Consider the following 23,271-nt stretch of genomic DNA (forward strand, 5'->3'; position numbering starts at 1 on the left):
TGAGTTTACTGATTTGAAAGCCATATGATGGAGTCTTTTTTAAACAATATTATCTAGTGAGGAATTACATAGAAAGTTAAGATGCTATGTGGCTTGAATGATAACTATTATGTGAACTTAGTACGATGAACTCAGCCATTCATCACTCTTTGCTACACATAAAATGTGAAAACAGATACACTCCTCCAACTTTCTTCCATGTATGTTCCAGGAGATCAGGAAAACTAAATATTATGAGAGAGGGAAGACCCAATGAGTGGTGCATTCCACCTCAGAGGCCTGTGTGGGTCTGCAGTAATGGAGCTTCCCTGAAACCATGACCAAAGCCATATATAATCAAGTCTAGGAGCTGGAGAGGATGGGAATGAGGCAAAGAAGGATGACTCCCACAGCAAGGCACAGCCTTCCCAACTCCAGGGGTCAGAGACGGGACAGCCCTGGAATGTTCTGTCTTTATAAACAAATGCTAGCTTTTGTGAATGTTGATTTTTCATTCTTTTCCGAGCTTTTTCAAATAATTCAACATTTTAGGAGTATACAAAAGTTTTTGGACATCATGGCCTGTTTGAAAAGAATGCCTTACTTTAGTCTCGGTCAAGACCTAGGATGGACGAAGGAGCTCCCAGGCCCTGCAGTTGAAGTGGGGAGTGAATTAGAGGTCCCTCACTCAACCATGACCTTGGGCCCAAGTGGTTGGGTGTGCAGTTTGCAACCTGCCTAAGGCTGGCTCAAAATCAGGACCCACAGGTCCCTCAGGACAGTAAACTAGGATGGGGAAAAGGACTTAAAATATTGCTATATAAACTATGTGGTGAAAATATTAATAATATAGCCATTTGGGGAAACTCTATCATTTTAACACCAGCAAGGTAGCACTTAACAAACCATAAGCAGTAAAGCAGCTTTTAAAATGTATTAAAAAAAAAAATGAACAGGGGAGAAACACACCTACTCAGCAAATTGGGTTCAGTGTGTGTAAGGTTTAAAGAAAGATAAACAGTTGTAAAGTCTGTTGGTCAAGGGTTACCATGCCTCTTAAATGACAAGTTGCCAAAGGTTACTGCAGGCATCAGCTTTGCTAGAAACTGTTCATTTAAAGATGACATGCTCAAATTAATCAATTCTGTTAGGGACATTGAGAAAGGCAGGGAAAAAACATAAAGCACAGATCAATCTTTCCTTTAGGTTTTATTTAGATGGCTGGACATGAAAGTATGTGTTTCATCTTTTATCTTCTATTTTATTAGTGAAATAGAACTTAAGAGTTTCCCGCATAACATATATATTAAGCAGAACTGTATAAATTGGGTACATGTTATTATCTCTAAATACCCACAGAATTTTGTGCCTACTCAGTAATATTTTTATGTTCTTCTGAAATTCCTACAACTATATAATAATACATCAAAACAAGGCTCCTTGTTTCTTAAGGGAATTCTCCTCATAACTAAATTTATTAGAAAAATGTTAGTATTTCTAACACCTGTAGGTTATATTAAATAACCTAATATATAAATATATTATATTTCACAGACTCTCAGGTGAAATTTTAGCTCAAAAGGTCTCATTCTTATGACTTTAAACTGCATTTAAGAATTGACATGGAAAATATACTATTAAAATTTCTAGCACATTACAAAAATTTTTTATAACACTTAGCACTAAATGTTTTGTGATAGAGACATTTGCATTCCTGCGCTATCTCTACAAGGGAATAAGGGGCTTATGCTTAGCTTCCCTGTTTTGTTATTTTTTTTCTCCCTATGGTGACACTTCACAAAGTATGTTCCTTGATACTAACAAATTTTAAGAATAGACTCAAACAGTAAAGAATCTGCCCACAATGTAGGAGACCCAGGTTCCATCCTTGCGTTGGGAAAATCCTCTGGAGAAAAGAATGGCAACAACCTCCAGTGTTCTTGCCTGGGGAATTCCAAGGACAGAGGAGCTTGGTGGGCGACAGTCCATGAGGTCACAAAGAGTCACACACGACTAAGCGACTATCACTCACAAAAGAGTCTCATCAATTAAGGTCTAGGGCTAGGGTTAGGCTTAGAGTTAGATTTAAGAACTGAGACTTCCACACTTATATTTTCATGTTGTAACATATTTTCACACTCCTGGCATGATTTAATAAATAGAACCTCTTAGCCTGAATGCAGACCAATGCATTCTTTTTTTAAACTTTATGGTTATTTACTGTGCTATATTTACCTAATCCAAGCAATGGAGATTTCTCTATTTCCTATATTTTCCCAGGAAAATTCACTATTTTAACTTTCTCATTTAGAACTACACTTAGCCAAAATTGACCTTTATATGTAGTATGAGTAAGTAATCAGAATTTTATTGAGGCAATATTACCTTATAACATGTAAGTTTCATTGTGCAGTATTATATTTCTACTTCTGCTTACAACACAGCATGCTCACCACCAAAAATTTAGTTTTGGTCACCATACAGCTGTTAATCAGAAATTTTTACCAGTGAAAACTCTTTGATATTCATTTTTACTTCTAATATAAAATAGTTATGTGAAGAGAAACTAAAAAGCCTCTTGATGAAAGTGAAAGAGGAGAGTGAAAAAGTTGGCTTAAAACTCAACATTCAGAAAATGAAGATCATGGCATCCGGTCCCATCACTTCATGGAAACAGTGGAAACAGTGGCTGACGTTATTTTTTGGGGATCCAAAATCACTGCAGATGGTGATTGCAGCCATGAAATTAAAAGACGCTTACTCCTTGGAAGAAAAGTTATGACCAACCTAGATAGCATATTCAAAAGCAGAGACATTACTTTGCCAACAGAGGTTCGTCTAGTCAAGGCTATGGTTTTTCCTGTGGTCATGTATGGATGTGAGAGTTGGACTGTGAAGAAAGCTGAGCGCCGAAGAATTGATGCTTTTGAACTGTGGTGTTGGAGAAGACTCTTGAGAGTCCCTTGGACTGCAAGGAGATCCAACCAGTCCATTCTGAAGGAGATCAGCCCTGGGATTTCTTTGGAAGGAAGGATGCCAAAGCTGAAACTCCAGTACTTTGGCCACTTCATGCGAAGAGTTGACTCATTGGAAAAGACTCTGATGCTGGGAGGGATTGGGGGCAGGAGGAGAAGGGGACGACAGAGGATGAGATGGCTGGATGATATCACTGACTCGATGGACGTGAGTCTGAGTGAACTCTGGGAGTTGGTGATGGACAGGGAGGCCTGGCGTGCTGGGATTCATGGGGTCACAAAGAGTCGGACATGAATGAGTGACTGAACTGACAGTACAATGTAGCTACATGGAATAAAAACTTCCAAATAAATGCTAGATAAGATCAGATCAGATCAGTCTCTCAGTGGGGGGGGTGGGGGGGGTGGGGGCGGGGGGGGCGGTGAGGACGGGGGCTGGCTGCTTCCTCACCTTTATCAGGACTCCGAAGAGCACCTGGCCTGGAAGAGTGGGCTGTCTTCAGTTTCCACAGATGGATCTGCTGCCCTGTGGCGCCCTGGCCCCTCCTACGCTCCATGGTCATCCAGTCCATTGTGCCTCTCAGTTCTCAGCTCTCGCCAGAGGCAGCCCCTCCTCCAGCCCAAGTCATAACCCGCTCCACAGAGTATAACTCCCCAGAAAGAGCAAAAGCTGCCTTGGGCTTCCCTCCTAGTTGGGACCAGGGGAGGGCCTTTGGTTGCCAGATACCCCCAGAAAATTCGTTCCCTTGTGCGTTAACAGCAGGCTGGGGTCCCCTGGTTTCTTGTCATGTCGGAGGCACTAAGTGAAGATGGCCGTGTAATAGAGCCCTTAGCATGTGGCAGTTGCTACACCCTACCGGTCTTGTATCCCAGCGGGTAGGTACAGGCAACCCGTTACCAGAGACTGCTAATAGTCCCTCAGCCATTGGTCAGCATTGCAATGGGCCCCTCCCTCAAGTGAGCGACTGTCAATGAGCCACCATTTTGGGGCCATTCAGCCAGTGGTGAGCAGAGTGGTGGTCATCAGGCAGAGTGAGGTAAGAGGCCCATCCCCACCTTCTCCCAGGACCCTCCAGCTCACCTGGTCCTGGCCAGCAGTTGAGCTGGGGTCCCAGAGAACAGGCTGGGGCTGTGTTCTTGGCTCCAGAGCCCTTGCCAAGTCTGTACACTTGCTGGGTCCAGCCCTTGAGGCAGCAGTGATCCTTGCCCCCTTCCCTGTCTCTGCGACCTCACGGCAGCAGCCATCTGCATAGGATGCAGTTTGCTTGACCTGTCCCTGCCGTGTGTGCAGCCTGAGGAGCCCGAGGGCCAGTTGGGTCCTGGATGCCCAGCTCCCTCAGAGATGACAGCTGGGCAGGGTCTGGGACCTGGTCCTGAGGGAGCCACCAGCTGAGATCTGCTCTTCACCCAGGGTTTGGACCTCAGAGGGTAACAGTCGTGCCTAGGGACTGTGCCCTTTCTTGTCAGAATGCAGAATAACATTTGCTTGATAGAGATATACAGGAATTGTTGTTATCTGACCATGACCTGAGCTCAGGAGCAAAGACTCTGACACTAAGATGTTTGCAACAACTCACCCACCTCTCCCTCCCTTTCCCTAGGAAAGGGCTTTGCTGAGAGCTCTTGGGGAGCTTGGGGTGTTTAAGGCATGAGCCTCCATCTCTTCGTGGGGGCCCTGCAGTAAACCTTTTTCTGCTCCAAACACCAACATTTCAGTGTTGTTTGGCCTCGCTGTGGGTCTGGACTTGCATTTGGGTGACACTCAGATATGTGTATATTCTGTTAAAAAACCACTTGAAAAACTGTGATGTTCCTTTATCATACCAGCCAGAAAATGCAGATGCAGGAGGAGGATCAACTAGTCAGAAGTTTGGGAATAAAATCTTCTCATCCTTCTGCAAGCAGTTTTCAGGAAGAGGAATGTGGAGGCAGCCAAGAGGGGAGGTCAGCACTGAGAGTCTGGTGTGTGGAGCCTCTGCCGAGGAGCTCCTATCCAGAATCTGCTGCTGGAGAAAGAGGCTTGAAGATGAGCAGTGATTGACTGAGACTCAGGAGCATTTATAGATTTAGCTTCCCTTGCCTGACCCTCCTCATATTCTGGTGTCTCTGCCTTAGACTGTCAGAGCCGGGATGAAACATTTGCAACTACTGGCCCTCAGGATGAAAGGGTGGGAGCAGCTGCAGTTGTCAAAGGCAGCAGGCACATCTCCAATGGATGTACTGAGCATTTGGAAAGGCAGATCCCAAGTTCAAGGGAAGCAGACGTTGACCCTGAGCTCCATCTCTCCACTTCTAGACATAATGGACATTTGAGCTGCCTGACCTGGAAGAGAGAGGGTCTCTTCAGAAGATTTTTTTTATTAAAAATAATAAATAATATTATTTTCAGATGCTTGATGAACTGTTGGAGATATGCTTTTTATATCATGCATATAAACCATTTGGATGTCAAAAAAGAGGGACATTATATAATAAGAAAGGAACAATTCTTCAAGAAGACATAACAATCCATATGCATATGCATTTACCAATAGAACATCAAAATGAATGAAAAAAAATGATAGAAATGATAGAACTAAAAAGAGAAATAGATAAATTTACTATTTCAGTAGGGGATTTCAAGACACCTCTGTCAGTAATTGACAGATAAAGCAGGCACAAAATCAGTAAGGATATAGTTTAACAGCACCGTCAATCAACTGGATTTCAAAAACATCAGATTACCCATTTTTTTGAAGTTTACATGGAACAGTTACAAAGATAGACCATATTGTATGCATAAAACATACCTTAACAAATATAAAAGTATAGAAATCATACAATGTAGGCTCTTATAATTAGATTGAACTGGAAATTACTATCAGAGAGATGGCTGGAAAACCTAGGATATCAGACAACACACTTGTAAATATTAATGACACATGGGATAAAGAAGAAACTTGAGAAGTTATTAATAAAAGTATTTTAAACCAAATAAATAAAAATTATACTTTTCAAAATAAAAGTCAATTGAAGCATGAATTTAAAAGTAAAACATCAAAATTTGTGAAATGCAGCAAAGGAATACTTAAAAGAAAACTCAAAGCATTGAATTTATATATCAGAATGAAGGTAGAGCTTAAATTCATAATATTCTCTTCGCCTTTATGAAACGAGAGAAAGGAGAGGAATACAAATTTAAGGAGTACGAAAGTGAAGTATTAGAGCATAAAGGAATGAAATTGAAAACAGGAAAACATTATAGAAAGTCAATGACATCAAAACCTGATTATTTGAAAAGATAATAGAAATGATAATCCACTAGCCAGGCTAAACAAGAAGAAAATGAGAGAAGATAAAGTTACTAATATCAGAGATGAAATTAGGGCCATCACTAATGATCCTACAGGCATTAAAAGGATAATAAAAGAATAGTATGAACAATTCTATGACCTAAATTTAGATAACTTAGGTCAAATGTATTAATTCCTTGAAAGACACAATGTAATAAATTTCCCATAAAGAGATGTAGATAATCGGAATAGGGCCATATGGATTAAAGAAACTGAATTAATAATAACTTTCCAAAATGAAAGCATCAGATCTAGATGGTTTCACTGGTGACTTCCACCAAACATTTAAAAAAAAAAAAAACATTTCTCAACAATTTATTTCAGAAAATAGAAGCAGATGTAATAATTTCTATCATTCTATGAGGCATGTATTATCCCTAACACCAAAGCAGACAGAGATGTTGCAGGAAAGGAAAACTACAATATCTCTTATAAATATGGAAGCAACAGTCTGAACATAATATTAACGATATGAATTCAACCCTGTCAGAATTACAGTCCACAACAAAATGGGATTTATCTCAGGTATACAAAGATGGCTCAAGATTTGAAAATCAGTTAATGTTAATTCATCGTATCAACAGGCTGAAGAATAAAAATTATATGATCATTACAATTGATGCAGAAAAAGCATTTGATAAAATCCAACAGTTAATTCATCATAAAAACTCTTTGAAAACTAGGAATAAAAGTGAACTTTCTCTTCCTGATAAAGAATATCTATTAAAAGTCTATAGCTAACATTATGCATAACTGTGGGGAACTAGAGGCTTTTTGCCTAAGATGAAGGACAAAGCCAAGATGTGCCCTTTTATCATTCCCGTTGTTGTTCAATCGCTAAGTCGTGTCTGACTCTTTATGACCTGGTGGACTGTAGCTCGCCAGGCTTCCCTGTCCTTCACTGTCTCCTGGAGTTTGCTCAAACTTCCATTCAACATCAAATTGAGTCTTAGCTAATGCAATAAAATGAGAAAAGGAAATAAAGGTATACTGATTTGATTGAAAAACTAAAACCATTCACACATGACATGATTGTCTATGTTGAAAATTAAAAAAAAAACAACAACTCATGGAAATAAGTAAATCTGGAAAGTTTCAGGATATAAGGTTAATATCCAAAGAACAATTGCTTCCCTAAATAAACAGCAACAAACAGTTGGAACTTAAAAATGTAATACTACTCTTTATGTTAGCACCAAAAGAAGCATGTGGTTAGAAATAAATCTAACAAAATATGTACAAGATCTATATAAGGACTATAGATGAAACAAAAAAGTTAAACAACTAGATAAATGGAAAGACATTCTATGTTCATTGGTCAAAAGACTCAACGTTTTCAAGACATCAGCTCTTTCCCACTTGATTTATAGATTCAGTGCTATTGGGACGATTTCCCAGCATGTCATTTTGTAGATATCAACACAGTGATTCTAAGTTTCATATGGAAAGGAAAAGAACCCAGAATGAGCAGCACAATACCAAAGGAGAACAAAATTGGAGACTTGCACTGCTCAACTTCGAGCACTTTTGTTGTTCTGAATGGAGTTATTCTGTTGAGGATATCTGTACGCTGTCTACTCTCCTCTACTTATTTTCACCTTCTCTCTTTTCCTGAGCTTCCCATTCAAACTAGCCTGTCTTTTGTGGTATGGATCAGTGCTTCCTATTATTTCCTTTCATCAAAATGAACCTTCTAGCTTTTCCAGACAAGATACATTAATGTGTGCAATGAAATAGTGAATAAAGATATCATTGTTATCATAAAAGGAGAGAACGACCTGGATTAAAATCCTTGGGTTCAGTCCTGTGCTTTTCAGGACCTGTTCGTCTCCACAGAACTCTCCTCCACCTTTGTCTTAAAGTATAAGGATTATCAGAGATAATAGGTGTGAAACGGCTTCATTATATGCAATTCATTCTAAAAATATACACTATTATATTTTTTCAACTAAAGACCTCATAGGCTCTAAAATGATATGAGCCAAAGCTGTAAATAATAATGGGTAATTTTAAGGCGTTATGTGAATTTGTGAGAAAAGATTGTTTTAAGATCACCCAGCTTTTGGTTCCTCTCAAAGTTAGTCTGTAGAATCTAAATGCCTTATTCTGCCTACTTATATGTGCATAGAGACCATATTTTTCATCACAGCACCCCTGTCCTGAGTATTTGCAAATGGCAGCAATGGGAATCTCCTTTGTAATGCAGCTTCCTCATCAGCAGAACTGAAATGGTATCATATATAGGTAATTTAATTCCCATAATTTTTATATAAGCTGGAGAGTTGCTCTGCATAACTTTTCCTGTTACTCTTCAGTTGGTGGCTCATATGACAAGATGAATTTGGAAGGAAAAGCCAAGACACTAGTAGATGAACTTTATGATATTTAATTTAACCATGTTGGGATAATTTTTCATTGGAACATTTTAAGTCTCAAAGACATCTCCTTCAAGACAGAAATCAGTTTCCCAACCAGATTTATGATCAATGTTTAAACTGTAAAAAAAATTACCTAAAAAGCCTATTTATAAATCTCTTTATTTTCATGTAGGTAATGTGTTTGGGAGAAGGATGGATTTTGTTTTTATAAACCCATTACTTGTGTTGTCCATTTTGATACTGAAATTTAATTTTCAAATAAAATATTCTGTTAAACAGAATATTCAAATATACCAGCATTAATATTTTGCAGAAAATCTAATCTCTTTTTCTACTCGGATGTATGTTGAAATACAAGAAAGTCTATAACTCAGAATACTGAAGCTAAAAAAACAAAGTCATTTGTTCAGGTGTATAAATGAAATTGCACTGAACAATGGGATAATCATATTAGTTTCATACTTGGTTCAACAAATTTGAATTATAAATACATGACTTCCATTTCTTTTATCTATAAACAGTGACTGAAAATGGGAAGGATGTAGTTGTTAAAGATCAGATTAGACCACTGATCCCTTTTCAAGCATATTCAGAAAACAAAATTTACATCATTCATAGTGTTTAAAATGCCAAGGAACAGCCAGACTGTGATGTCAGCTGGCCTTCTAACACCTGGATTTTAACCGCATCTTTTTTTTTTTTCCTAATCTGGTAGAAAAGCATATTGAAATTCAGAAACTGCGTTCTATGAGTTTTAACTGTGGACAGATCTCAGAATACCGATGGTACAAGTGCACTGAGCACTTATGTTAACTTTGGGGGCTTGTGACTTACCTTCCTTTCCAAAGAACTGCATCTTTAATTACTATTTGTTCAGAAACACTTTGAACATTTTAGTAGTAGAGCAAGAAGGCCGACTGACAGGGGAACTACCTCATCTCTTTCCTGTTTCCAGGAGACATAAGATCATTCAGATTTCAAGTGAGAAACCCCTCTTTAAACAGGAGTGAACAGCAGCATCTGTGCACAGCAAATCCTGAACCTGCACCAGCTCTTTCTTGTATTTTAGAGGTGCACACTTCCTCTTATCTTGTTTTTCATTTCATCATCTCCTGCAGCAAGTCACGGTCAGAAGGACTACTTTGTAATCATTTTGATTTATCTATAAGCAGGGTGTATGCAAGATCCCTTATGAACTCATCCTCATAGATTTGTAGCTCAATTAAGCTGATTCAATTAGTCTACATAGACTGGCTGAAGAGCATAGCCAGTTCAAATCCCAAAAGATGCCAGGATTTCATGCAGTTTATGACTTAAAAAGGGCTGATTTCCTTCCACTGATACATTTTTTAAGACATTTAGAAAGGAAGCTACATATCAGGAATGCTGTAACTGCAGTTGAATTTGGCAGCCCCTATTTTCTCCACGTACCATCTTTTAGGAACATGTGTGTAGATTTGGTACATACAGTAAATATCCTCATTATTTGGTGCCTAAAAGACTGAAACTCTTTTAACTTGTGCCTACCCAGATGACAAAGTGAGGAAACTTAAGTGTCTACAACCCGCTTTGATTACCACTACCCCAAAGATTTCCAGGGTGCGTAAAAATAATTTAGGGAACTGCTGAGTCCTTGGGGCTTCCCAGGCGGTGCTAGTGGTGAAGAACCTGCCTGCCAATGAACGAGACTTAAGAAACACGGGTTCGATCCTTGGGTAAGGGAGATCCCCTGGAGGAGGGCGTGTTAACCCACTCCAGTATTCTTGCCTGGAGAATCCCATGGACAGAGGAGCCTGGTTGGCTACAGTCCATGGGGCCACAAAGAGTCAGAAATGACTGAAGTGACCTAACACAGCACTGAGTCCTTGAGAACCTGTCTGGTCCCAGACACAGCAGCGACTTTCATATGCTTTACTGAGTATGATTCTCAACACTACCCTATGAGGATGATCCCTAAATAAAGAGTGCCTGAGATATTTTTAAAGAATGAAAGTGGGAGAGAGAGAAGGCAAAGAGGAGAAGAAGAACCTGCCCAAGAGTGGACAGCTTCTATGTAGCATATTAAAAAATTCACCCAACATAGCTAGAAGAAGAGCCAGACGAATATATGATTTGTCTGAGAGCAAAACCTATGCTGTCTGCCACTCTTACCCTATCCTAAGGCCTGTGAAAGAGACTGACGAGATTCCCTTTACCGTTTGGAAACACAGCAAGGAATATTTCCCCACACCAGGCAGGTAGAGGTGGTTATCCACCTGAGGGGTGGCCTGGGGTGTGTTATCACTTCACAGTCAGGCCACCAGACATTTCTCAGAGTCCTCCGCTCTCTTTCCCTACCCAGAGGCTGAAGGAAGGACTCAGGAGAGAACAACACCACTCAGTGGAGGGCCCAGGTCTCTGGAACATCACACGAGGCTGTCCTGGAGGCGCTGCTTGGAGAGCCACCTGAACAGGAGGTCCTGTGTACTGGGAGAGGCTGCAGGGCCCTGGGAGCAGCTGTTAGAGTAGCTGGCTGCGTGGCTGGTGCAGGCCCGTGTAGATGCAGCAGCTCTGCACGCTTCCACCTCCACTAGCTTGTTTCCACCCAACAAATCCTACTCATGTGAGAGCTTCTTGGAAAATAGTGCCCCATCCCTCGAGGCACCAAAAGGTACCTTGAGTAAAGAATAAAGTGACCAGTCTACTTATCCTTGAAACTGCATTATGCGTGGATGCTAGCAAGACATACCATCACTTATTATTAAATGTAAAGCTGTGAGAGAGCATCAGCTCTGTCCCCACGTTCCCAAATGCCGACAAACACTTCTGTTTTTGTGTTTGTGGAATCTCTGTGGAAAACCTAGACCAACAGACGTCTCCAGATCAGATCAGATCAGTCACTCAGTCGTGTCCGACTCTTTGCGACCCCATGAATCCCAGCACGCCAGGCCTCCCTGTCCATCACCAACTCCCGGAGTTCACCCAGACTCATCCATCGAGTCAGTGATGCCATCCAGCCATCTCATCCTCTGTCCTCCCCTTCACCTCCTGCCCCCAATCCCTCCCAGCATCAGAGTCTTTTCCAATGAGTCAACTCTTCGCATGAGGTGGCCAAAGTACTGGAGTTTCAGCTCTAGCATCAGTCCTTCCAAAGAAATCCCAGGGCTGATCTCCTTCAGAATGGACTGGTTGGATCTCCTTGCAGTCCAAGGGACTCTCAAGAGTCTTCTCCAACACCACAGTTCAAAAGCATCAATTCTTCGGCGCTCAGCCTTCTTCACAGTCCAACTCTCACATCCATACATGACCACAGGAAAAACCATAGCCTTGACTAGACGAACCTCTGTTGGCAAAGTAATGTCTCTGCTTTTGAATATGCTATCTAGGTTGGTCATAACTTTCCTTCCAAGGAGTAAGCGTCTTTTAATTTCATGGCTGCAGTCACCATCTGTAGTGATTTTGGAGCCCAGAAAAATAAAGTCTGACACTGTTTCCACTGTTTCCCCATCTATTTCCCATGAAGTGATGGGACCAGATGCCGTGATCTTCGTTTTCTGAATGTTGAGCTTTAAGCCAACTTTTTCACTCTCCACTTTCGCTTTCATCAAGAGGCTTTTGAGTTCCTCTTCACTTTCTGCCATAAGGGTGGTGTCATCTGCATATCTGAGGTTATTGATATTTCTCCCGGCAATCTTGATTCCAGCTTGTGCTTCTTCCAGCCCGGCGTTTCTCATGATGTACTCTGCATAGAAGTTAAATAAACAGGGTGATAATATACAGCCTTGATGAACTCCTTTTCCTATTTGGAACCAGTCTGTTGCTCCATGTCCAGTTCTAACTGTTGCTTCCTGACCTGCATACAGATTTCTCAAGAGGCAGATCAGGTGGTCTGGTATTCCCATCTCTTTCAGAATTTTCCACAGTTTATTGTGATCCACACAGTTAAAGGCTTTGGCATAGTCAATAAAGCAGAAATAGATGTTTTTCTGGAAGTCTCTTGCTTTTTCCATGATCCAGTGGATGTTGGCAATGATCTCTGGTTCCTCTGCCTTTTCTAAAACCAGCTTGAACATCAGGAAGTTCACAGTTCACATTTTGCTGAAGCCTGGCTTGGAGAATTTTGAGCATTACTTTACTAGCGTGTGAGATGAGTGCAATTGTGCGGTAGTTTGAGCATTCTTTGGCATTGCCTTTCTTTGGGATTGGAAAGAAAACTGACCTTTTCCAGTCCTGTGGCCACTGCTGAGTTTTCCAAATTTGCTGGCATGTTGAGTGCAGCACTTTCACAGCATCGTCTTTCAGGATTTGGAATAGCTCAACTGGAATTCCATCACCTCCACTAGCTTTGTTCGTAGTGATGCTTTCTAAGGTCCACTTGACTTCACATTCCAGGATGTCTGGCTCTAGGTCAGTGATCACACCATCGTGATTATCTGGGTCGTGAAGATCTATTTTGTACAGTTCTTCTGTGTATTCTTGCCATCTCTTCTTAATATCTTCTGCTTCTGTTAGGTCCATACCATTTCTGTCCTTTATCGAGCTCATTTTTGCATGAAATGTTCCTTTGGTATCTCTGATTTTCTTGAAGAGATCCCTAGTCTTTCCCATTCTGTTGTTTTCCTCTATTTCTTTGCATTGATTGCTGAAGAAGGCTTTCTTATCTCTTCTTGCTATTCTTTGGAACTCTGCATTCAGATGCTTATATCTTTCTTTTTCTCCTTTGCTTTTCACTTCTCTTCTTTTCACAGCTCTTTGTAAGGCCTCCCCAGATAGCCATTCTGCTTTTTTGCATTTCTTTTCCATGGGATGGTCTTGATCCCTGTCTCCTGTACAATGTCATGAACCTCATTCCATAGTTCATCAGGCACTCTATCTATCAGATCTAGGCCCTTAAATCTATTTCTCACTTCCACTGTATAATCATAAGGGATTTGATTTAGGTCATACCCGAATGGTGTAGTGGTTTTCCCTACTTTCTTCAATTTAAATCTGAATTTGGCAATAAGGAGTTCATGGTCTTAGCCACAGTCAGCTCCTGGTCTTGTTTTTGCTGACTGTATAGAGCTTCTCCATCTTTGGCTGCAAAGAATATAATCAATCTGATTTCGGTGTTGACCATCTGGTGATGCCCATGTGTAGAGTCTTCTCTTGTGTTGTTGGAAGAGGGTGTTTGTTATGACCAGTGCATTTTCTTGGCAAAACTCTATCAGTCTTTGCCCTGCTTCATTCCGTATTCCAAGGCCAAATTTGCCTGTTACTCCAGGTGTTTCTTGACTTCCTACTTTTGCATTCCAGTACCCTATAACGAAAAGGACATCTTTTTTGGATGTTAGTCCTAAAAGGTCTTGTAGTTCTTCATAGAACCATTCAACTTCAGCTTCTTCGGTGTTACTGGTTGGGGCATAGACTTGGATTACTGTGATATTGAATGGTTTGCCTTGGAAACGAACAGAGATCATTCTGTCATTTTTGAGATTGCATCCAAGTATTGCATTTCGGACTCTTTTGTTGACCATGATGGCCACTCCATTTCTTCTAAGGGATTCCTGCCCGCAGTAGTAGATATAATGGTCATCTGAGTTAAATTCACCCATTCCATTCCATTTCAGTTCGCTGATTCCTAGAATGTCGACATTCACTGTTGCCATCTCTTGTTTGACCACTTCCAATTTGCCTTGATTTATGGACCTGACATTCCAGGTTCCTATGCAATATTGCAGACAGTGCCCATGAAAACTTCACCTCCTCATAGATTTCTGTAACTGCAGGCCTTGAGTTGAGTTCCCAGGCCAATAAATTATAATACCCACAACAGGATAACATCTCCTTGCTGCTGTCATGGTTATTAATACAGTTACTATTGAGAATTGTTTAAGCTGTGCACTTGACTAAGGATATGAGTTTATCTTCACAGCATCCCTGGAAGGCAGACAGGTGGTGACTTTTATTAACACCATTTTTGTGATGGACAAACCAGAAGAGAGAAATACAAAGGCATTTCCAGAGTAATGCAGCAAATCTAGAGCAGACTGAAGTTTGGAAATCCCAGTGCTTCGATTGTTGGTGCTCAGGTAGGCAATGATTCACACTCATGGTATAACGGTCAGAATTCCTATTGTGGAGAAAGATTTTCTCCAAGGTCGAACAAGAGAAGTCTTAATGGCCTTGGTGGTAGATTTTAAAGACTTTATGACACATTATTATTTGTTTACCTGTAAAGGCATATCCTAATAGAGCTGTTTTTCTAAGTGGAAGAGGGATCAGCTTGACACAGATTTCTTACAAAGGACTTTTAGTGTTGATCTGTTAAGGATACAGAAATGTTCCCCAATATTCACAGCAAATTATTGTGAGTTTATTTCTTCACTGGGAAAACTTAGCGTAGTGAGTGGGATTGCTCTCGAGGCAAGGGATCACTGCCCGAGGCATATGTCTCGCCCGTTGTCCTCGCCCCTGCTGTTGCTGGGCAGGATGGTAAAAGCCATCCTCTTCAGTCAGTGGTCCCTTCCCAACCTGTCTTATCTGATGCATGCTCCTGCCACATACAAACACTCTAAACCTTATGCACCTCACCCTACTCCTTGCCCCACAAGCTCCCTGCAACTACTCTTTTCTTCACACATTTAATTATATTTACTGCAGCCACTTGAAACAACTTTGCCTTCCTGTTAACCTGTATGTCAGAGTCCCTTTTCATCCTTAAAATACTTACTTTGGCATACTTTCTCTTGAATACCCAAATTACCTTTGTGTAAGTCGTTCACTTCCTGTCCTGCTTCTCATGAGGCTTATATCAATGGCTTATGAAGTCTTGAAACATAGAAACTGTTATATTCAGTTTTTTGTTTGTTTTTATTTTCCGTAAGAACTAGCACAGTGTTTCTATGTGGCAAATGTTCCGTAAGCAGTTCTCTTGTTCAGTCAGTTTTTAATGTAGTTTCTTCAAATGTTGCTTACAGAGAAGAGGCAGAATTAGATTTGCAATGAGACATGGATTCTTTATAAGACATATGAGGGTAACTGGATCTAGAAAAACCAAAATGTATTTGGTGACACTAGTCCCTTTGTACTAATGATTTTTGTTTATTTGACTAAAAATGCTTATTTATTTCATTTGATCCCCCCTCCATTATATGCATGTTAGAATTTCAAGTTTTCCAAACAAGTCGCTAACAAATCTGATGTTATTTTCACTAGATTTGTATGTCATGTTCTCTCGCTGACTCTTTAAAATCATATCCATGTATCAGTAATGCCTGAGATTTTCCTGAAGAGTCCCTTTTAGAAAGGTTGGAAGGTACATTCTTGTTCCTAGAGGTATGCTGCTGCTAAGTCGCTTTAGTCGTGTCCGACTCTGTGCGACCCCATAGACAGCAGCCCACTAGGCTCCCCCGTCCCTGGGATTCTCCAGGCAAGAACACTGGAGTGGGTTGCCATTTCCTTCTCCAAGACGTATAGTTACACTAAATAAAAAAGAGCAAGAATTTAAAAAATTATTATGAAGCTGAGCTCTCCTAGGGACAAAATATAAGTCATTAGGGTTAGAAGAAAATGATCATTATAAGTTACTGGGTTTAAAAGAGCTGTCACTCCAAAAAGAATATCATAAAAATGGAGGTGATTTTAGCAGTTTGTCTAGTTTATTATGTAACCAGGATACGACTGCACTGGATTATTGCCCAACATTTGTGCTCTCAGAAAGTTCTATCCTTTGAAATGCACATGTTGTTGCTGTTGTTGTTTAGTTGCTCAGTTGTGTCTGACTCTTTTGTGACTCCCATGGACTGTAGCCCACCAGGCTCCTCTGTCCATGGGATTCTCCAGGCAGGAAAACTGGAGTGATTGCTATTCCCTTCTCCAGGGGAACTTCCTGATCCAGGAATCGAACCTGCGTCTCCTGCGTTGGCAGGTGGATTCTTTACCACTGAGCCACCAGGGAAGCCTTGAAATTCTCATAAAGTCACTCAAACCTCCATCATATATTTGATGAAAAATTCAATACCACATTTCTAAGAATTGTTTGGAGATTTGGGGTGGGATGGGATGAATTTGCTTTAATAAAGTCCATGGTGCATCATACAGTCTTATAATTCCCTTTATTCCATGTACTCACAGATATTAGACATCAGTGTAATCCATCCATATTCGAAGTTACAAAAATTTATCAGAGAGTAAAGAGATCACAGAAATAAAGCTGGCTATTATTGGTGTTTCATTCAAAAGACTCTACTATAGTTAATAGTAGAGAAGGAAATGGCAACCCACTCCAGTATTCCTGCCTGGAGAATCCCACAGACAGAAACAGGCTACAGTCAATGGGGTCGCAAAGAATCTGACCCTACTGAAGCGACTGAGCACACGTGCATTATAGTTACTATAAGAAAAAAAAAAAGGCAGGGAGGGTTTCTGATGGGACTGGGGAATTTAATTTAAAAGCCCAGTCCTTAAGTGTAGGATCTCCAGGCTGTGTTATAAAGCTTCACTTTGGAGTGTTGCCATTGCCAGAATTGTGCTGCCAAGAAATCTGTACCTATTGTTTTTCAGCGTAAATTCCAAATTCCTGGGAGGAACCTGCATGGCCATCTTGTGCCACAGACCAAGGGGCATAGATGGAGCGCAGTTGGCGAAGATACTTTTGCGGACATCAAAGACACAGTCTCATGGGGAAGATGGTAGTAATTTTAATATTCAGTACCTATGAGTAATCCTTGTCTTGGTCCATTCGGGCTGCTATAACAGAATGGACTAAGACATATTGATGAAATACTTGCCCTGGGAACTAGGGGCAGGGAAGGAGGGCTGATGGTCACACTGGTGTTTTCAGATCCATAAGACAGTGGGTGATGATGACAAGGGTGTCATCTTCAAATAGGAGGGCGTTTTGAGGAGGACAGTGAGACTCACATTTGCCGAGCATCGTGTCTGTAGCAAATCTAAGAGCCATGTCATGGCCTGACCCCTGTCATATCTGAACAGAGCATGAGGTAGCAGAGGTTCATTCATGACTACAGACTATTAGGTTCAAAGCTGTAACCTGAGATTAAGATAATATAATAGAACGTACAAGGTCTAACAAAATATATTAGTAGATAACAAATATATTTTCTTCATTAAAATATAATCCTGGAATAAGTCACTGGATAAGTTTAATAACAGATTGGAAATGACAGAAGAAAATCAGTGCATTTAGATATGAGTCAATTTATATTGCTCAGTTGAGGAAAAATGAGAAAATTTAAATATTTATAGTAGGTAATTGCACAATTACCTGAGAAATAGGCATATTCATAGTTAGATGAAAGCTTTAACAGGAAAATCAAATAAAAATTTAACAACATGAGCAATAAATTTAGCTTTGTGAGTATTTATAAAATTATATACCTGGTTTCTGCAGTTAAAAGGATTGGGTGGGTGGGAAAGGATTTGAAAAGCTAGGCTTACACGCATCTGACTAACATCCAGGCTCCTGACTTCTAGGAGAGGGAGCCCCTTACCAGCCTGCTAGCCAGGCAGGCTGCACTCTGACAAGATTGGCTTGAGTTACGTGTTTACTCTTATATGGTCATCAAGCAGCCTGAGTCTTAATCCCCATTGACACTAGAAATGTCCTGGCACACCAAAATTCTTCATGTGACCTGGGCAGGAAAGAGCATTGAATGAAATGACCATGGACACCCAGAGTCTGGGACCAAGACCATGCCTTACCTGGACACAGGACAAGCAGGTGTGAGCATGGCATCATCACTTTTCCATCCTGTTGGTCTGTCCTGATGACCAATTCACACCTAAAGGATGTTTTCATGCTCTTACCCTCAGTAAATTCTGCCCAATGAACCCACAGGGAGGTTGTTCTAAGATACACTAGAGACAAATTCTGAGACATGTTCTCCTGTGAAGTAATAGAAAAAAATAAAGAAGGGAAGAAAAAGAAACTTTCTTGGAGGCTTGCTTTCATTTATATATCTCCTCATATTTTCCCTGAGGACTTCAATATACTGGTGTTAGAAACAAAAACAGAGATTTATGAATTCTGCAGGATGAATACTTGAAGTCATAACACTTGCCACTGTGAAGTGGTATCAGATTTCTTCCCCACAGGAGCTGTGTGAGCAGAGAGCGCCTGGCAGCGAGTCAGTTCCTGGTGCGGCTCGGCTGGCGTGACCCTGATGAGAGCCCAGACTCTGGTCCCGGTGTGGGATTCACCAACACTTTGAGTGTGGGCTCAGTCTCTCTGCTACTACTGGAATGTGAGTCGCATGCTGAATTAATTAGCAAAAAAATAAAAACCAAAACACAGCTTTAAGCCTGTTTTGGCTCTTTCCAGTTCTCTCAATTCATTTTATTTTCATTGGCATATTTTAGTTTCATATCTTGATCCAAGGCTCATTTGCATAGGATTTATTTGCATACTCAGATCATTTTGAGGAATAGAAGACTTACAAAACACTATGAATCAGTTATTCCAAGTAATCCTTGATTAAGGTGTGTCCTTAGAATCGGATAGAATTCCCCGTTTTTGATTCTTAAATCCCATCTGGCTAGCTTCCCCTTGCTCACAGCTCCTCTTTTGCCTCTCCGCAGATGTGAAGAACACCTTCTATTTCTTGCTTTAAGTTAGTGCTATTTATATTTCAGAAATTCCAGATCTCTTTGCAAGCCCTTCGAAACCCAGTGGCGAGAATGAATTACCCTCAGCTGTCTGTCTCTCTCCTGACAGGTTGGCCTGGAAAGCCGCTCGCCCGGAGCTGAATGCATTGTTATTTCACTATCTGAGCCAGCAAGAGCCAGTTTTACAAATTTCTAACAGAAGGCATAAAAGGAATTCCAACAGAAACTGATTTTTCCCTTTTTTAAAAAATTCTTGACTTGGACCAAATTAGAGGGACTGACATATTTGAAGTGCTTAGTGTACATACTGTTGTATTCATTTGAAATTTAATCTTATAGTCACTGCTCCTGGGAGAATTATATTAAAGTTTATTGGCAAACACATATCCCCTGTTTTCTTTCTACCCTGAAATAAAAAGATGAGTTAGGGTGTCACACATACATGAGCACCACGTGTTGGGTACAGCTCTCATCTTGCAAGCCCAAGTAGTGATTGGTATCCCACAGAGACTAATTACAATACCTGGGCTGAAATCGTGCAATTTTAAATTAGTAGAATGATTAAACTGAGAATTTAAAGCAGCCAAAACATGTATAACTGCTAGAGTAGTGAAATAACAGGAAGATATCTGAAGTGAATATTAGTAAATGTTATCTGTAGTCAGTTCAGTTGCTCAGTCGTGTCCGATTCTTTGCGACCCCATGGACTGCAGCACGCCAGGCTTCCCTGTCTATCACCAACTCCCAGAGCTTGCTCAAACTCATGTCTGTTGAGTCCGTGATGCCCAATTAATATGGAAACACATTTTCTTTTATTCATCCTAGAAATGTATCTGCTACATTCTGATTATAATAATTACGCAGCTCATGATATAGTGTTAATCCAGGAAGTCGATGCAGCATTTCTCCGCTATTTTTCCTTGTTACTTGAGTAAGCCAAAGGCAAGCAAGTGAACACTCAGACCTGTCCAGGTACCCTGGGGAATGTCAGGATAAACAGACTTCCCTACCATTAGCCCTCAACATCCTCCATTTACATTGAATGATCATGTTTAAGGATAGAGAATTTCAAACCCTGTTATTAACTTGTGAATCAGTAAAAATTGCAATCTTGCCTCTATTTGAGTTTTTTAAATTAACTTTTATTATAATGCTTTCCCCAAATAATAGCGGTCATAATGGAATTATTTCAATAATAATGAACATTTATTTAGCTCGTTGGAATGTGCCAAATGTCTGTTAAGCATTTTTTTTCCATTACTTAATTCTCATAACCACCACTCCATTGGCAGCTCCATTGTACAGGCAAAAAGATATATGGAGGCTTGTGTGAGTAATGGATGCATCTGGGCTTCAAATGGAGGCATCCTTCACCCAATGCCTGAAATCTTAGATAACGCTTTTGTTAGTCCTAAGTTTTGTAATAATAAATAGTAATTTAATGAAAAGATTTTTAAGTTCTCCTTTAAAGTGCTTAAAGTAACAAGTTTCTTAGTAATTACTTTTGAGATCCTAGAACTTGGATCTCATCCTAGAGTCAGATGAATCAAAAGTACCTTATACTAAAGGAAGTAATGGCAACCCACTCCAGTACCCTTGCCTGGAAAATCCCATGGACAGAGGAGCCTGGTCGGCTACAGTCCATGGGAGGTCACAAAGAGTCAGACATGACTGAGCAACTTCACTTTCTTTCTTTCTTTCTTAAAGGAAGTCCTGTTGATGTCATCATTTAGCTTTTCTCTAATACATTCTTTTCTCTCATTCTCCATCCAACAGCACAGTTTAACCTATGAACATTTCTTACTGTATTACAAAAAAAAAAAAAAAAAGCCTGCTAAGTGGTATCCAGGGGCCACTGGGCAGCACATTTTCACAACTTACTTTCTACAATCAGAGACAGCTTTTCAAAACACAAGTTGGTTGTTAAATACCCACTCAAGACAGTCCAGTGGTGTCCCACGGATCTCACACCACAACACTTAACAGCACAACACTTAAAATGGGTTTAGGGTTGGGTGTGGCCCACGGAGGACCACCCTTCTACACTTTACCCCTACAAGCTCTTTTCCTTCCAGCCCTGCTGCCCTTCTTCTCAGCCCCTGGCGCCCACCCCGCTGTGACTGCTTTCCAGTGTGTGCTGCCCTCCTCCACCTCCACCTCCACTTAAGAGTGTCCTGTTCCACTGCTAACCCCCGCTCACTCCAAGACACAGGCTGCATTGCTGTTTTCCACACAAAGCTTCCCTGACCTCCCAGAATGCTGCCGTCTCCCTGTGACCATCTGGTATAATTCCATCTCTCACAGCATTTCCCTAGACACATCAAATCTGCCCCTGCGCCGTGTGCTTCACAAGGGCACGTACACAAGACACAACCGAGAAAACACCAGCATCAAGAAGATGTAAATGATTCAAGCTGATACAAAAAGAACAAAAGTAAAACAGAAATGTGGGCCAAAGATACGTAGTGACATTGCACAAAAAATAAAACCCAGATCGGCAATAAAAATGTAAAGAATTTTCATCATCGGTAGTGGGTAGGAACATAAAAACCAATACCAGAATGCCATCTTATTCATTTGGCATCTAATTTAATCTGAAAGTAATGAGAATATGGATAAGCAGGATATTTTATATATTGCTATTGGGAGTACATTTGTACTACAGTATGGAACAAAATGTACCATTTCTATTTAAGTACAATATTTGTATTCCTTATGAAACAGCAGTTCCACTCCTGGTAATATATTTAATAAAAACCACCTCACTTGTTAAGAGAAGAAACTTGTAAGACTGTTCATAGTTGCAAATAGCAAAATGCCTGTGAAAATCCTTTGATAGGATAGTGGATTAAAAAAGGAATCAATTAGTAAAACTATTTTGATCAGTCCATACTGTAGAATATTATATACCCATTAAAAATGGTTCTACCTGGATTTGTGCACATGTTGACAGATAATAGATACATGTGTGTGTCTTCATACATAGATGTAGGTATACACACAAACATAGGTATACATTTTTTATTATAATGGATATTGATTAGATGGAAAAGAGGAGGTCAGATTAAAATATATGTAGATATAGATATAATTACATATTATGTACATGGTATATATATATGAAATATATGTAAAGCTATAGAACATAATATAGTAGTTCTTTGTATTTTAACAAAACCTATCTTTAAAGTAATTAATGCCTAGTAATAAATGAATTTAGATTCATTTTAGTGTGTCTGAATTTCCTAACTCTTTTGTTACATCTCATTTGCCTGAAACATCTTTTAAATCAATTTGATCTCTTCAGAATTTAGCTAGCCCATAAATTTGTTAAATCTATACTTGCTTTCTCATATGCTTCATTTCTTTTAAATCTAGGGCATTAGTTTTTCCTTCATATGAAGCAGTTGTATCTTCCAGCTAATAAAATATTAAATTGTGGCTATATTTAAAGTAAAAATGACTAAGCAAACATTTTTGGATATCTGAATTTTAGTCCTAGGTGTAGCTCCATAAATCTATGAGACATTTCAAGCAAGACCACTGCTTAAGAACTATCTTGGATTTAGTGATAATACACAGACATGTAAAAATCTCATATTTTTGTACATGTCATTTCTACTGCTTTTCCCTGGGTCCCTTTCTACCTTTAAACTATCAGATCAGATCAGTCACTCAGTCGTGTCTGACTCTTTGTGACCCCATGAATCCCAGCACGCCAGGCTTCCCTGTCCATCACCAACTTCCGGAGTTCACTCAGACTAACATCCATCTAGTCAGTGAGGCCATCCAGCCATCACTGGGTGATGAGTCCTCTGTCATCCCCTTCTCCTCTTGCCCCCAATCACTCCCAGCATCAGAGTCTTTTCCAATGAGTCAACTCTTCGCATGAGGTGGCCAAAATACTGGAGTTTCAGCTCTAGCATCAGTCCTTCCAAAGAAATCCCAGGGCTGATCTCCTTCAGAATGGACTGGTTGGATCTCCTTGCAGTCCAAGGGACTCTCAAGAGTCTTCTCAAC

The 23,271-nt window shown here is 40.2% G+C and overlaps 1 long non-coding RNA gene across 1 annotated transcript in view; it reads left to right on the forward strand.

Moving 5' to 3' along the window:
• Positions 1-22,863, forward strand: part of LOC138990522 (uncharacterized) — a 44,065-nt gene extending 21,202 nt beyond the window's left edge. The window contains exons 2-5 of the long non-coding RNA XR_011466662.1: positions 14,558-14,714; positions 17,188-17,315; positions 18,742-18,890; positions 19,361-22,863. This is a non-coding gene — a long non-coding RNA (uncharacterized lncRNA). The remainder of the gene's footprint in view (positions 1-14,557; positions 14,715-17,187; positions 17,316-18,741; positions 18,891-19,360) is intronic.
• The last annotated feature ends 408 nt before the right edge of the window (positions 22,864-23,271 follow it).

This window comes from Bos mutus, chromosome 13, assembly GCF_027580195.1.
Source record: "Bos mutus isolate GX-2022 chromosome 13, NWIPB_WYAK_1.1, whole genome shotgun sequence".
Taxonomy (NCBI): domain Eukaryota; kingdom Metazoa; phylum Chordata; class Mammalia; order Artiodactyla; family Bovidae; genus Bos; species Bos mutus.